We start from the raw sequence: 9,533 nt of genomic DNA, 5'->3' as shown, positions 1-9,533 counted from the left end.
CAGTCCGCCGCGGCCTCACCCCGGCCAGGGAGGTGGGTGAGGGCAATGCAACGCGCAACTTCCGGGCCTCGCGAGGGTTTTTTTTCCCCTTCCGTCGGGAAACAAAGCTCTCTTTCTCTAGTTCTGGACCGAGGGAAGTGTTCTAGCTGCGGGGTTCAGCCTTAACTTCTGCCCACTGAGGCTTAAGGGCCCCTTCGTGTAGCTGTAAAATTGAAAATTAGAGTAGAAAAAGGAACAGTAAACGAACTAACTTTTGAATGCATCTAAACCTGGGCTCCAACCCTATCGCCTTACACTTCACAAGATATATCTGGGAAAGGGGGACAGTGCTGGTCCTAGCACATGGCGGGTTCAATAGTGTACACACACACACACAACCCCCACACCAGAGGAAACCCTCTGCTTCTGCTTAAGTTCAAAGTAGGAGGGTCTTCTAAGAGCCACTCCTGAGAAGTCTGGCCCTGGTCTGCACTTCTGCTGTCCCCTGAGAGAAGAGAGCGCGCTGATGTGGACATGAGACATCTCAATCAGTGTGTTTTTCTCCAGCTCGGTGCTCCCACTCTAGCCCAAACCACCACCTTTTGTCAGTTTAACTGCAGTAGGCTTCCACCGGTCTTCCCCACTTCTTTGTTTTCAGCTCCTCGGTGTTTTGCTTTTTCTTTTTTCCTCTTTCTAGGGCCACACCCAGCAGCATACGGAATTTCCTGGGCCAGGGGTGCTGCGCCCGCTTTTGCAGAAACACCAGGTCCTTAACCTACTAGGCCACAGGGGGAACGCCTCGGCTCGCCCATTTTATGTTCTCATAACCATCAGGCACCCTTCCTTTGATTCACTTGATATATTGGCAATTATATACTTGTGATTTTTTTGTTTGTTAATGACTAGATTAACACTAGATTGTGAGCTCCATGAGGGCAAGGATAACATCTCCTTTTTTTACTATTATATCCTCAGGGCCTAGGAAGATGCATTCATGAATTGTGTGCTGCATAGATAAATAAACACAAGGTGTTACCACTACGTTTTGTCTCAGTAATTATGTGTTGAATAAATAAGCAAAAGTTCTGGGCACTCTGGGATTGCCACCACAACGCTACCCCTACCTATCTTCCTCCACCCCCACCCTGCAACATATAAATTCATCTTCTAATACTGAAGTTAAGACTACAAGTACTTCCATTAGGCCTTTTAATTTGGGAAATCTGTTTCCATTTCCCTGGGGGTAGTGAAGGGAAGAGGGCTGGTGTCCAAATAACATTTCTGACAATGTGAATTTAAAATTCACCATCATGGGAGTTCCTGCTGTGGCACGGTGGGTTAAACTCAGGCATTGCCACAGCTGTGATGCAGGTCACAGCTTCGGCTTGGATTTGATCCCTGGCCCAAAGAACTTCCAAGGGTGCAGCCAAAAAAGAAAAAAAAAAAAAAATATATATATATATATATAATTTATATGTAACATATAAACTATTATATCATGAAACTATATTTATATTTGCTTGTGTTCTAATTATATGATCATATTATGATTTTATTGTATGTTATATTTATATTTATATTAATATAACATAAAATAAAGTTTCCAATCAGCCAGTGAAAGCTAGACAACAAAACACCTTTTCACATCTAGTTTTCTTACAGTCACTAGAATACGGGATTCCCTTGTGGCTCAGCAGGTTAAAGACCCAGTGTTGTCCTGCTGCAGTGACACAAGTTCGATCCCTGACTCAGAAACTTCCATTTGCCACAGGTACTACCGAAACAAAACAAAACAAACTCACTAGGATGCCTGGGTATATCAGAAAGAATGCTGAGAAAGAGATCTACCCATGCAGAAAGCTAGGGAATGAGAGTGTGTGATCGCTGGGATTGGGGTCGGGATAGGAGTGGGAAATCTCCAGGCACTGAGAATGAAAAGACTGGGTTAAAAGTCGTTTTGCCTACTTCCTCCCTCCACCCCCCCCCCCAGGGACAACCACATAAGACAAGTTTTTTCACCAAAATACAGGCACATAGTGCAGAATCAACTTTCCAGTTGGTTTTCTTTTTCTAATCTCCTCACCCATCCCCAATTCAAATGCAACAAGATACACAGCCCTCAAGAAGGAGCTAAGGTGCTGAGACCTGGGATAGTTTATGTCCACAAAATAGTTCCAGGAACAATACCCTTACCTCACCCCAGCCCCATCATAATTTTTCTGATCAAGTCCCCAGCAGCAGAGGCCAGGGACATATGAGAGGAGGGGGAAGGAGATTCAGATCAATGAAATCTTCCTTGTACCCATCCCACCCCAGCTCCCTCCAGTCTTCAGCCTCTGCCTCTTAGTGCTCTCTTCCCCACAGCAGTGTTGAAGACTAGGGGCCAGATCCCTCTTCTAGGGCCGGGAGAGATGACGGCATTGTGCTAGGTCAGAGGGATATAGGTGAGGGAGGGGTGGTGGGTCCTAAGCCCCAAGATGAACACAATCATCTCTCTCTCTCCTCCTGTCATTCCTCCCACCTGGTCTGGCAGACAACTGAGCCCCAAAGACACCGAAGGACCATCCCTCTTCCAGCTGCCTCTCTAGAGGGCTCCCCTGCTCCCCAGTTCCTCTGGGGCCCTGCTTGTACTTGCACTCAGCCATGTCCACGGCCACAGCCAGTGACCGGCATGATGCCTATGATACCCAGCAGAGTAGTAGCTGTCTTGACCAGGCTCAGCCAGGGCTCCACACTGCTCGGCACCACACCGCCAGCCGCCTGGGGCCAGTACCAGTCAAGTTGCCCGGGTTGGCCACACAAAAGTGCCACAGGTGGCCCAGCTTCCTGAAGGCCGGTGCTTCACAGTCATATACCCAGGGATTACTGGCCAGCAGCAGCTGCATGCCTGCTGTCCAGATGGTCACGACATCTTGAACTTGAGGTGCTACAGCCAGCTGCCTCTGATAGAGGAGGCCCTGCACTTGCAGGGCTGCAAAGCCCTTGGCCTGCAGCTTGCTGCTGATGATGTTCCCAGCCAGAGAGCACCTCCAGGTTGGCCTGGTGGCCAGGACTGCACCCCTGACTCACTGCAGCTGGTTCCCAGCCAGTTCTGCCAGCATAGGTGGAAGAGGCCCCAGACCCCAGCAGTGCCCAGCTCTGTCTGGTTATGTCACTCGGGTCCAGCTGCCTCAGGTTCCCGAGTCCCCACAGGCTGCAGGGATCCTGGATGGCAAGCAGGTTGTGAGAGATCCAGGCAGAGCAAAGGGTGACAGGAAAGTCTAGGCATAGGAAGGCAAGCTGGTGTGGCTGAGGTCCAGCTGCTCCGGAAACGCAGGCCCCCCAGGGCTCCACCAGCCAGATCCCATGGGACACTGTGAGAAAGCAGCGGCACCTGCAGTCCCCACAGGCCCTGGTAGGAACCACCTGTCACGTGGTTGAGACAACTGTGGCTCAGCTCCAAGCGCCAAACTGTCAGGGAGCCTAGGAGGGGGCTGAGCACGTGGAGGACCCCACAGTTTACACAGTGCCCAAGACTTGGCAGGTACATAGTGCTGGGCACACTGCCTCCAGACCCCCGAGCAAGGCTAAGGCCACCATTGTGGCCATGGTCACTGTGAGGAAGGAGTGGCCACATCTGCCCCATCCTCGCCCCATGGGCTGGAGTGAGGATGGCACCCGGGCAGTCACAGATGCCGAGTGAGACCTCGTGTCTCGCTCCTCCACCCAGAAGCCTGGGGATGCTAGGGGAGAAAAATAAAAGCAAACATTATTCAGGGGTCTCACCATCTGCTGGGTCCCCCAACATGGTATCAAGCTCACCTTCCCTCCATCACCCAAGATTTTACCTGCTACCTGGGCTTCTGGCAAAAGCCATTTCAGCCTTCAACCCCAGCATCCTGATCCCCGACCCCAGCCACCCCTCGTTCCATTATTCCTACTAGGAGGAAAGGCGATCAGGGAAGATGGCCTTTTTAACCCTCTAGACTTTTCACTTCCGTGCCACACCCCACCTCTCTTATCTCCCACAGGGCCCAGGAGAAAGCTGGCCTTCTCCTGCAAGGAGAGCTTCAACTAGATCCTGGCCTAAGGCCACGGAGGTCAGGGCGGTGAAACCCCTATGCATTCACCTATATTCCTGGCACTGCCTGCCGAGTGCAGTCATAGCCCAGGATGGCAGAGGAATCTCAGCTGTCTTGTTGGCCTCCTGTCCGGGTCCCACCCCCAAAAGCAGCAGCAATCAGCTCTGAGGGTGGAGAGGAGGGACAGGGTGAAGAAATCTCCAAGGCCTTTTGCCTTACATCCAGGGGAGCAGGCCCCTGCCCTACTTCTCTAAGAGCAGGTGTTCCCCCGCCACCTCTTTCTCCCTTCTGGAGCCCCAGCCCTGCTGTGTGCCTTCTCCTGCAAGGCGAGCAGCTTCAGGGCCCCTGGAGCCCCCCCCAGGAAGCAGCCAGGTATCTCCTTCACTTCTACTTCCTGCATAGAATCTGGACACAAAGGAAGGGAAAGCTCTCTTGTTCTCACTAGATCAAAGGGCAAAATACTCCCTCTGGCCTTCCAGGAGTGCCCAGGGTTTCCTTCTGAAACCGAGGGGTCTGGGGCGCGGTGTCCGTGCCCAGTGCTCCTGCCTTGCTCCAGGAAGCCAAACAAGTCACTTTCTTCCTAGGTTACCGAGTGTGCTCACAAGCCCCACCCCGCAAACTCTCAAGAGTAATAAAGGCCATTGGAAGAGATGATTACCAAGGGCCAGGAATCTCATTAAAAGCTTCCTTTAATCCTCAACTGACACACTCATCTCACAGAGGAGGGAACTGATGCTTGGCAAGGCTGGCTAAGTTGCCGAGTCATACTGCTAATTAGTGGCAGAGGTGAAATCAGACACATTTCAGGCGGGTCTGAATCCAGTCCATCTCCTAGCACTAATGCCCCAAAGGCTGGGCCACTGTCCCCTATTCCAGCCAAATATTCTTCTAAGGAAGTCAAGGTTACAGGTGAATAACACAGATGATGTCCAGAATGCTAAGAGCAGCTGAGCCATCACCAGCCTAGGATATTAATCTAATCCTGTGGTTGATCAGACTTGAGCCCCTTCAAATTAACTGAAGTGATCTGGGTCAAGTAAATTATACTGGAAAAACTGGAGGAATAAGTGTCAATAATCTCTGAGAAAATATTACAAGCAGAAGGTTGCCAGAGACTTGAACTCAGCATAAGTTCCAATCTTCAAAATTCAAAAAGGGATCATCAGGGAGTTCCCATCGTGGCTCAGTGATTAACGAATCCAACTAGGAACCACGAGGTTGCGGGTTCAATCCCTGGCCTCGCTCAGTGGGTTAAGGATCCGGTGTTGCTGTGAGTTGTGGTGTAGGTCTCAGACGTGGCTTGGATCCAGGGTTGCTGTGCCCATGGCGCAAGTCGGTGGCCTGGGAACCTCCATATGCTGCGGGTGCAGCCCTAAAAAGGAAAAAAAAAAAAAAAAGGCGGGGGTGGGGGGGAATCATCAGACATTATTCTGACCACCTACCTAAAATATGATGGCCACTAGGTGCCCACTGAGTTCACTAAAGTAAGTTATACCCAAACAACTTTATTTCCCTTTTTGAGAGTTGTTAAATGACTATCATAGACAAACATCTGGATCTCATTAAAGTCTCTCATGATATATGTCCCTTCGGATAATATAAAAACACAGTTTATAAAAATTGGAACACAACACTGGGATGGATAACTAGTATACTGGATTATAGCACCAAGATTATTACTTTTTTTTTTTGCTATACTTTCGGCATATGGAAGTTCCTGGGCCGGGGATTGAACCTGCACTGACACAGAGACAACACTGGATCCTCAACCCACAGCACCACAGCAGGAACCCCACACCAAGATTTTTAAAAAGCCTTTAGAGGTTGGACTAGTTTGCTAAAAGGAAACCCTTTCACTGGCAAAGACAAGACAGCTCCCTGTCATATCTGCTTGTTTAGCTACTTCAGTCCTCCTCACTCAAGGGCATAGAGCAAGGACTAGGGTGCAGGAGACCTGAGCCCTAGCCTCAGTTCTAGGAATAAGCTGCAGCTTCGAGAACAAAGGGGCATGATACAGCTACCACACGCTGCTTCTCAAAGTAATGAGCTCCCCATCAAAAACAGCGTTTGAGCCAAGGCAGCCTGTCAAGGATGCTTTAAGAGAGGGTATTTAACTGGGAGGTGGGACTATCCCATATAAGCTCCAAGATCATTGGAATTTCTCAGTGCTAGGGTATCTGTGCTGAACTTCAGATGTCACACCTGGGCCACCCCTGGAACTAGAAGCAACCTGTCTGCACACTCTTCACACACTGCCTTCTGGTGTTCCACGGCTGCATATCCTTCCCCCAGCCAGTGCATACCAGGGACAGCGAGACACTTTCTTAAAGGCTCAACAAGAAGCAAGCTCCATTGGATGCCAGCATGCAACTGTATGGGGTCAAGGGACCACTGCTATAACCACTTCCCCCTGTAAACATCCTCAGCTCAACCCCCTTCTCCCTCAACGGTACAGAACTGATAAACTTCCTGTCCTGCTTATACTCAACTATTCACCCCAGGTCTAACACCTAAGTCACTCAACACGACTAAAATTGTCACCAAGTGGATGGTGACACACCAAACACAGGCAAACACCTCTAGAGGGCACTCAGCATCTCAGACTAGTTCCCTCATGTGGCGCTGAACCACAGGCCATGTACTCTCTCATCCTCGGCTCCTTGACAAACCTTCGAGCTCACCTGCAACTGTACTGCCTTCTCCTTCCTCCCTCTTATTATGGAGGAAGGGTCCCCTCCTATCAGAGGCCAAAACTCCCACTGTGGCCATGGATCCCACTCATTTCTCAGCAGTCAGGACAAGATCACTGACTAAACTGATCAACTCCTAAAAGTCTTGCTCCGGCCCCGTCCTCACCTCCAAACACCAAGCTCATTACCCAGCTGCCCACTCGCCCTCTGCTCTTCAGTTTCATGGGTAAGACAAATAACAAACCAGAACGCCATTTCCCCGCAAACCTCGAACATTCCCTTTGGTCACCATCCACCCAGAAGTCATTCTTAGTTCCTCTTTCCCTTGGCCATCGTCCTCTCACGTCCAATCCATCAGCCCGTCCAAGCAGTCCGGCAATCACCCCATCCCTTGCCTCAATCACTGCAACAGCCTCTTAATGCCAAGAGTCTTTCCGCTGCCACTGTTGCCGCCTAACATCAGGCTAAATCCCTCGATACCTTAAACCCTCCAACAGCTCCCCGTTGTGTCAAGAACAGCTTCCAGCTCAGTGGGTTAAGGATCCGGTGTTGCCGTGAGCTGTGGTGTAGGTGGCAGACGTGGCTCAGATCCCACATTGCTGTGGCTCTGGCGTAGGCCGGCAGCTACAGCTTTGATTAGACCCCTAGCCTGGGAACCTCCATATGCTGTGGGTGTGGCCCTCAAAAGACAAAAAAAGAAAATAAAAACAAATAGATTCCAGTCCCTACAATGGTTACAAGGCCTTGCAGGATCTGGTCCTTGTTTATCTCTCCATCTTGCTCACTAGGCTTCAGCCACCTATCTGTTAACAGTTGCTAAACATCCCAAGCTCTAATCAACCTCGACTTCAGCCCCTGCTCGTCCCTCTATCCCAGCACTCAGGGCTGCCACCTTGCTCTTCAGATTTCAGCTTAAAGCACATCTCAGAGGCCATCCTAAAATATGCTCTTTAGAGTAGTACACCTACTTCCCTACAGTAAACATAAGCAACTACTTTAAGCTGGGAGACACACCAGGAAGGGGGCCAGATGAGGTAAAGCAGCCACCTGCTTGCTAGTCCTTCCACGAGAGACTAACTGCTGGAGTTGGCATCAGGATTAGTCAGGGGAAAGGGAAGAGAGATTGGTTGAGAGTCACTACAGAGAATTGCCTTGCCCTCACCTTATCTTGCCAGGTCAGGAATTTAGTTTTCTGTCTTTTCAACAAAACCGGAAATTAGGGAGGTCACCATCTGACCTGTCTTGGTCCTCGCTGCCCAAGTCATGCTGGAGAACCCTGTGGTAAGGGGAAGGCCCTGCTGCTAGAACCAGGTCACCCTTCTCTCCAGCTCCTCTAGTGTTTTTTTTACTGGTGCCTCATTCTTTTCCCAAATTTGACTTCACGCTGTCCTCAGAACCCAGTCAGCCTGGAGTTCAGGCGATTCATCCAGTTATTAGACTGATGGCTTTCAAAACTCTACCTTTCAAAACTTTACCTTGACAGCTGGCTGCTAGAGAATAACACATGATCTTTGCCCTAGAGCCTCAAAACTCCCCATTAGACCATTTAAGATAAACCTAAGCAACTACAAAGCAAATCATACACCACCACATGACAATAAACGAATTATTAGAATCACTTTCCTTTTTCACCGTCAAGGACGGCTTCACAGGTGGCACTGAAGCGAGGTATTGTAGGACAAGAGAGATTATAAAACAGAACAGCTTAAGATTGGGAATAGTTTTAGAGATCACCTACCCCCATACCTTTTATATGTATCAATTTTAAGATGCCAATGGATTAGAGTACACTTTGTGGGCTGGGGATGAGGGAACTGGTTGGAGTTTCTTTTGACACGGTGAAGTGCACTGCATTTTTAGAAATGCAAAGGGCAATGAGAAGCATGTTAACATCTAAAGGATATGAAAGACGTCAATAATGGGGTTTTTTTTGGGGGGCGGGGTGGTAAATGGAAAATGTTCACCTTCTTTTTTAGTTTTTTCTGTAATGAGCCGTATAAGGATTTAAAAAAACAACAACAACAAAAAAAAAACCACCTCATTTCGAAACTTTAGCACCCAGCAGAAACCTATCACCAGTGGATGGCAGCCCAACAGCATCCCCTTTTCACCTGTACAGCACTTGGTCCTATGATACTAAAGCCCTGGGGTTTAGGCGGTACATTAACTGATTTCAGGTTTTCTAAAGGGGAATTCTCTGGCACCAGCAGCCTCCAGCAGTAATGGGAAAGAGCAAATCCACTATGTGAACAGCGACCATCGTCCAACCCAGATGATCAATTCCAGTTCCCAAGCTCTTCTCCCCACGGTCCCCTCCACGCATCCTGTGCAGTGCAGCTTCCAGCACTCACACCCTCTCAGTATCTTCCATGTCAACAGGTAGAGTCTACCTCTGCGTATGACTGAAAGCCCTCTGCATCTTCCTTTACCAGGATGGCACACGCATTCTTGGCTTTAAAAATGTCAAGGAGCCCTTACCTTGAATCAGTGGTTCCCAGGCTGCAGCCCATTAACTAATACTGAAGTGTCTGAGCAAGTTTCAAAACATCAAAAATCAGCAATAAGCTCTTCAGACTTAAACAGCGCAGATTCAGTATTAACTCACTGGGTAAAGCTATTTATACCATCCTGACCAGGTGCCCTGAACAGCAGTAAACCCAAACACATGTATGTGGCAGGGGGGATATAACCAGGGGCTGGGGTGTAAAGGCGTGCAGGAATGTGAATGTGTGTACGTGCAGTTGTGTTTGAAGAGAAAGGGGGCCTCAAAACCAAGGAGACACTGCAAGACCTGTACACGTTC

The sequence above is a fragment of the Sus scrofa genome, chromosome 12 (genome assembly GCF_000003025.6).
Source record: "Sus scrofa isolate TJ Tabasco breed Duroc chromosome 12, Sscrofa11.1, whole genome shotgun sequence".
Classification (NCBI taxonomy): Eukaryota; Metazoa; Chordata; class Mammalia; order Artiodactyla; family Suidae; genus Sus; species Sus scrofa.
This window is presented reverse-complemented; position numbering follows the sequence as displayed.